Consider the following 7,448-nt stretch of genomic DNA (forward strand, 5'->3'; position numbering starts at 1 on the left):
AATTTGCACCATAGAATGCCACTCTCAAAGTTCAAAAGTATTCCTTATTACTCAAGTAAAAAATGTACGTTTCTTTACCTGTAATGGGGACAAAAAGAGTTGTAAGAATTGTTCTTCAGTACAAGAGACTATTCACTGCATCTCCCAACTTACACTGGCATGATATGAATAAAGCACACACAAAACCTGCTTCTGCTATGACTGCATTACAGGCTCTTTCTGTGTTACATGGGCAATACTAAGCAGCACAGAACAACGTTGCTCAGCCACTATGTGGATCAAGCTGCAGAACTGAAGCGATAGAAGACAGGGAGTCACGTACAGCTTCCCATGCTAACGCCAAGAAATCTGAGTCTTTCACTCGATTCTAGTCACAACTGCACCCAACTGTCCCATAAAAATATACAAAACATCCCAGTTTCCTGAACTGCACTCCATCCAGTCATATTTCTAGGAAAGCTATATCCACACCTCCATTGGCAATTAACTTTTTTCCCCTATTAAAATATCATCATGCGTCTCTTGGAATGCACATGCCTCATGTAGAGCAGTGTTCGGAGTAACATCATGTCACAGGCACAAGCATTAGCAGTGAACTAGACATCTGTGTTACCTTGCTATTTAAAAAAAGACCAGTGTGATCATACCTGACAAGTTAACATGATCTGTTGTGTAGCAAATCCTTCCTTTTTTTGACATATTTTAACATTTATAGTGTAGTTTAACAGAAGACAGGAGAAACTGATCTTACGAATACATACAATATGTAATGTAACTTTTCCCAGCCCTTCTGTGCCTAAGCCAGTTGAAACTCCTTGGAAAATGCTTTGTGTTGAGAACAACCAATTTCCACTTTGGAATAAAAATTCAATTATTTGAGATTTTTCTAAAGAATAAAAATTCCCAGTATCTTTTGTTTAGAAAAAAATAAATTGTTTTGCCTATAAGGAATAGAAAACCAATTGTTCACCACATTCGGGGGGAGGAGTTCTATAACAAAGAAGCAACCCACTCCCTAGTACAAGTCTACTCATATCAATCATATCCAAGCAAATGCACAGAGAGCTCACACGACCCAGGGTCTACTTTACAATAATATTCAGTATTGCTAACACTCATAATTATACTTAGACTGTCCCCAAAACAGTTAAAACAAACAAACAAACAAAAAAAAACCCTAACATGTGATTGCTTTGGCACCATGAACATCAAAATACTCATCACCTCACAGAGATATGTGTCTGTTGCTGAAATTCATTTGAAAGACTTGGGAATGCTCTCCACTTTTCTGTCAAAGCATAAATGCAGAATAACAGTCTCCATGGGCAATAGGCAGAGTTAATATATTGTGGTTGTGGCTGGACTTGCAAACTTGAAAGGGGAACTTCCATATTGTCATACAAACACTGAAAATAAGCCCTTGAACTAAGAAGAAATCACAACTTTTGCTCATTCTTCAACTGCAGTACCACCTTCTGAATGGCATCTGCCAACTATACAGAAGTTGGCTAATATCTTCCTCAACAAAAAGGTTCCTAAGTAGAATCACAGAATAGTTTGGGTTGGAAGGGACCTTCAAAGCTCATCTAATCCAACCCCTACAATGACCAGTGACATCTTCAACCAGATCAGGTTGCTCAGAGCCCCCTCCAGCCTGGCCTGGAATGTCTCCAGGGATTGGGCATCTGCCACCTCCCTGGGCAACCTGGGCCAATACTTCTGCACCCTTATCATAAAGAAATTCTTCCTCATATCTAGTCTGAACCTACCCTCTTCTAGTTTAAAACCATTACTCTTGTCCTATTGCTACAGACTCTACTTAACAGTCTGTCCCACAGTAAATTAATACAACTACACCCTTAATCAGTAGTCTGCTAAGACACACTCGCAATCAGTGAAAGTCCCACCCCAAAACAAAACCACTGAGGGGAAGGAGAAAAACAAACAAACAAACAAACAAAAAAAAAAAAACACAACACACACACATCACACATATATTGTTACACAGTTTTAATAATTTTTTGTAACACCACAGCATGAATTCTACCTGTTCTGCAGCCAAGAACTACCACATTCCAGAACATCCTCCTGCCCCCATGCATTTATAAACCATGTCCACTCTCCACACTGCTGCATCCCCAAGTAAATGCTTCCAGCCTTCCTATCCGAATCACTTACAGCTTCCACTAGTGTAATTCAGTCTATGCTAGTTTGCCAATTAATCCTGTATTCTGCTCTCCAACACACTCACCCGAGCTGACACAAAAAGCAGGCACCCAGTTTTACACTGAGATGGCAGAATAGCTGAATGCTTAATGACCTGAGTAGTTCAATTCACTGATTATTAAATCCTAGCAGGGTTTCCAAAATGAATTGCACACGGTTTCCCATCACACAAGCTAAGTGTAATACAGTGAGCTTTACTTTAGAATTAGTAAAAAAAAACTTGCAAGAGTTTGATTTCCTTCAAGGGAAATAGATGTTTTCAACAGACTCTAAAAATGCTTTGTTAAAAATCGTATTAGTCACGCCTTACTCAGCTAAAATTTAGCCTAAATTGAGTCTGTTCCCTGAAGTTCCTTCAACTACCTACATGGCTGCTCTTCAAAACTGCCCTGTCTTGAGCCTCCTATTTTCAAATCTGTTTTTTTTCAAAACCCCAGTCATTCAAGTGGTGTGAACCTTTCAAAGATTGGATTGTCACCTGCAACCAGAAATTCATTACGGCCTTTCATCCTCAACCTTGCAAATGAACACTTCTTCAATGAGAATATTTGCCAGGAGCTCTAAAAGAAAATGATGTGGAACTAAATCGATTTTTGTACTTAAAGCCAAAACTTTACCAGTGCTTCAAAATCCCCACATCAGATTCACTTCATAATAACCTTGGGAGCATTTGATGTTTACATTGTTGACATGATTTTAAAAGGCAGGGTACAGAGTTTTGTGATTGCCGGTTCCGAGGTTGCATTGCGCTCCCAGTTCACTGCAAGGGTATGACCTACAATTACAAAAAAAAAAAAAAAAAAAAAAAAAGCCACCACCACACAACTCTCAATGGCAGGAAAACCCTGTGGGTGATATATTTTAGGGTGGTCTATGGATTCTTTGAGTTGCTGGAATCAACCCCCTGCCCAAGAGTACCTTTGAGGCAGCACTCCCTTGAAATCCATGGTCTGTCAGGTCTGATCACTTCGAAGACCTACATAATTGCATAAATTGCTTTCACTTCCTGTACACTATATACAACACAAATGTTGAAAGAACAGAGATTGGGCATCATTAGCCTGTATACCCTATTCCTCAGTGGAAACATAACATTACTTTAATTAACATTTTAATGTTGATTACTTAGAGTTGCATAGTACAGCATGGCAATTGATACTACTACGGAAGTTTTCAGAAATTTTTGCACAGAAGTTAAATTTTGCAAGTCTTAAGATAAGCAGGCAATACATTGTAAACTTCACTAAACTTCTCTTTACCTGGATCAGTCCAAGACAGAGCATTAGGCTTCAGTTTCCTTGAATTGGAGTCCCAAATACAGAACTATTTTCTGCAAATCATGCTCACTTTTTCAGAAAAATAACAGATCTACCCTGCTTTAAAAGAGAGGTTCAAGTCTGTAAAGAACCTGATCCAGTTCCTTCTATGGAAAAGGTAAAGATTTTCACTAAATTCGCACATTTATTAATAGAACAACATACATCCAAATAAAGACTCACAATAAGCTGTCCACACACAGCAAAGGAGCCTCTAAAAAAAAACCAATGACCTGCTTCACCTTCTATCCATGTTTTATTTGGAAGCATCACTGCAAGATGCCCCTGAGTAGAGACGAGAAGAAATCAGTTGTGAACCTGCCCTACTGTAAGACTCCTTGCTGTTCGAACTTCTGTTGTATTGCTCTCCATGACATGGAATATCCTGTCATAGGATTTGTATAAGCAGCTCAGTTCAGTGCAATCTCTGGAAAAATGGTTCCCATCAAGTGCAGTCAACGCAGGCATGAAAAGTCCTTTATTTCCATCTCATCTTGGGACACATCCACTGACTAAGAGAGAAGAAATCCCAACTTTTTTTAAAAAAGCATCCTCCCTACTATGACAAGTGAGTGGTGAACACTACCAGCAACACCATCACTGGAGCTGCACTCAGGAGTCTTACTGGTGTGTTGAAGTCAAAGCTTGATGGAGTATTTTAATAGTAACCTGCAAAACCAGTAGTTTTCCACAGATACTTTTGTCTAATGCAAGACTGGTGTGAACAAACAATCCAAACATTTATTCTGCAAGGAATACCCAGAATGAATTAATTCCATACATTTCAGTGGTTTCATACTTCGTCAAGCAAAGCATGAACATGACAAACTCTTTTTGTTCAGTCATCATTTAAATCCAGACTAAAATGCTGCAAGATAATAACTTTGTGTGCGATATTGAGGAAAGTTACAATTGTTGTCAAAGCTTTAAATATCTCTATTCTAAAGCATTTAAATCACAATGCCTAATGGTGGAAAAGTCTAAAAACAGACACATTCAAAAATAAAAACATTTGAAACTCTTACCTTAAAAGGAGCTCTTAGTGAAGTGGCTGTGTGGCTTGGAGAACAGCTTAAAGAGGTCCACCCTTGGCCAGGTACCCAGCTAGGCTGAAGCAGGAGCTTACACCAGGTCAGGAACAAGGTGGTTTCTCATTGATCTCCTGGTGGAACAGGAGCACCTGTGAGCATCACAGTGAGTGGGAGGCACAGGCACAGGCACAAAGGACCTGGGGGGAGAAGCACTGGAGTTAGACACAGGAGAGGATGAAAGGAGATACAGAACAAACCCATAAGGAACCAGGCTTCAGCAGCATAACTCCTGTCTAGGGCTACCCTTTTCACCAGTGAGCTGAGCAAGGGGCTGGTGACAGGACCTACACTCCAATGATGGCACAGGATCACCTGCAGGTTTAGCCAGAAGTTGTCAGGTTTATATTTCCACAAGAGAGCACTTCTTGCAACACAGGATTACACTGCCGATGCTACAGGAAAGCACACAGTGATATACCACCACCATCACTACAGAGGATACCATGGGTTGTTCTGCAAATACATCTTACAGTAGCAGCCATAAGAAGATGTTAATTGCAAATTATTTCTTCAGGTCGTCGAAAGAAAACATCAGACACTGTGTAGACACTTGACACATTTCCATGCACAAGCAGAACACCTTTGTGTTACAGGGCCAGCAAGCTCCACTATTCATGCCTTGCTCTTAATTAGATGTAACGATAGTAATGAGTAACCATAGTAATGAGAGGCACATGATGTCTCAGGCCCAGAAGCAGGTGGTGTTTGTGATGTTTATTAGAGCACAAAGCCTGACTTGGTTTCTTGGTTGCAAATTGTTTGCATTTCTTTAACTGAAAAAATATGAAAAATTAAAAAGTCATTTCAATAAAATATTCATGCCTTCTCCTTGAGCAAGAAATCACAACATACTTTTTTTTCCTGAACATTCAGAAGGTACTTCATCAATATTCTGATCTTTTTTTTCTCCAAAAGAGATCATATGTATGATGATACATAGAACAATCTCATTATTTCAATGAAAAAAGTCCGAATAAAAGTTCTTTTTGTTGGGTTTGTTTTGTTGTTTTGTTTTGGTTTTCCCTAATATTAGTCTATTTTTTCATTCATTCGTTCCTTTATGGGGCATCCTGCATTGCTAAGCAGCAACTCCGGCTCATTTTGCAAGTGCCCACTAGAGGGCTCGTTTCCACAGGGCTGCAGCTGCAGAGAGGGCAAATCTCTTCAGAAGCATCCAAATGCCTGACAATCAAACCATGCCATTACGAACACCCACACGCCTTTGTGCTGTTGTGGAGTGTTAATGATGCAGCAACAGCTCAGTTATCCGATGCATATTTGTTGCTTGATTTATGAGAGTGAATTATTCGACTCATTTCTTCAAGCTATTTTACATCTGCAACAAATAGAATAGAATAGAATAGAATAGAATAGAATAGAATAGAATAGAATAGAATAGAATAGAATAGAATCACAGAACAGTTTGGGTTGGAAGGGACCTTCAGAGGTCATCTAGTCCAACCCCCTGCAGTGAGCAGGGACATCTTCACCCAGATCAGCTTGCTCAGAGCCCCATCCAGCCTGGCCTTGAATGTCTCCTGGGATGGGGCATCTACCACCTCTCTGGGCCACCTGGGCCAGTGTTTCACCACCCTCATTGTAAAAAAAAAAAAAAAAAAAAACAAAATTAACCTTACAACCCAGCAACAAAGTAGAGTTCATTGCAGGGGTGGGGGCGGGAGTGGAGAAGGTGGCATACAAATATGTATGTCACAAACACATATGTCTAAAGGCTGCTGAAAGAAATGAAAGGCTTTTCTGACAAAATGGGATTTAGTTAAGATTGAGGCAGGAGTGAAATGAAAATTCACTAAACTGGCAGTAACTCTTCATCTTGTAAAATTCCCAGTCTCCTTCAAGAAGCATAAAACACAAAAATTAGTCTCACTGCCTGAGTATCCATCCCACAAGAGTATAGACTTTCTACTTTCTGGATGTTAAACCATGTTTAAGGAGCCTGCCCACTTACAGCCACACAAATTCACAACAAATCACACCTGAATCTCACATGCTTTCAAGTTGGCTGCTGCTGTCATTGCCAGGAGTCAGGTAAGAAAGCCAAGAGCATAGAATTATAGAATGTCCTGAGTTGGAAGTGACTCACAAGGATCATCAAGTCCAAACCCTGTCCCTGCATGTGACAACCCCACAGTTCACACCATGTGTCTGAGGGCATTGTCCAGTCTCTTCTTGAACACTGTCAGGCTTGGGGCCGTGACACCTCCCTGGGGAGCCTGTTCCAGTGCTCCAGCACCCTCTGGGTGAAGAACCTTTTCCTCATGTCCAACCTAAACCTCCCTTGGCACATCCTCCTGCCACTGCCTCAGATCCAGGTATGGGCACTGCAGCAGGCAGCACAGTGCCCTCAGAGCGACCAGCCATCACCCACACCATGCAGCTCTGCCAACAGAGCTGGGCTGGCTTGAGTTTGCACAAACCACAGTGCCACCAACAGGCATAAAAGCATGGCAAGTCTCATGTTGTTGTATGTTTTTATAATATAATCCACCCACCACATTAAATCACTGGTGGCTTCAGTTTTCATTTGAGAGAAAGGAGGTTTCTAGTGCTCCCTTCCCACATCCCACCCAGAGAGTTCCCAAGTAGAGGAGGGAGCTGAGAGCCCCTGCAGGCAGGGTCTTTGGTCTTCAGCAATACATGAACTCCTGGGCACCAGTTTCCTCATTCATCGATGGGGTAGAGGCCCTGCTTATCTCTTCCCCTCCATCTGTTCTCTTTCTAACATAAGGTAATGGCCCTTATCCCCTAAGAACCACACTCACAATGTACCCGAGCATGAATCGCTCCAAACTAA

At 41.0% G+C, this 7,448-nt stretch overlaps 1 long non-coding RNA gene across 1 annotated transcript; it reads right to left on the minus strand.

The window, feature by feature from the left end:
• Positions 1 to 1,709: 1,709 nt before the first annotated feature.
• LOC110357051 (uncharacterized) lies at positions 1,710 to 5,244 on the minus strand. The gene is made up of 4 exons (XR_002410479.2): positions 5,104 to 5,244; positions 4,568 to 4,770; positions 3,145 to 3,202; positions 1,710 to 3,001 (listed from the first exon to the last, which is right to left on the minus strand). It is a non-coding gene; the product is annotated as an uncharacterized LOC110357051 (long non-coding RNA).
• Between the last annotated feature and the right edge of the window lie 2,204 nt (positions 5,245 to 7,448).

Source organism: Columba livia, chromosome 3, assembly GCF_036013475.1.
Source record: "Columba livia isolate bColLiv1 breed racing homer chromosome 3, bColLiv1.pat.W.v2, whole genome shotgun sequence".
In the NCBI taxonomy this organism is placed as follows: Eukaryota; Metazoa; Chordata; class Aves; order Columbiformes; family Columbidae; genus Columba; species Columba livia.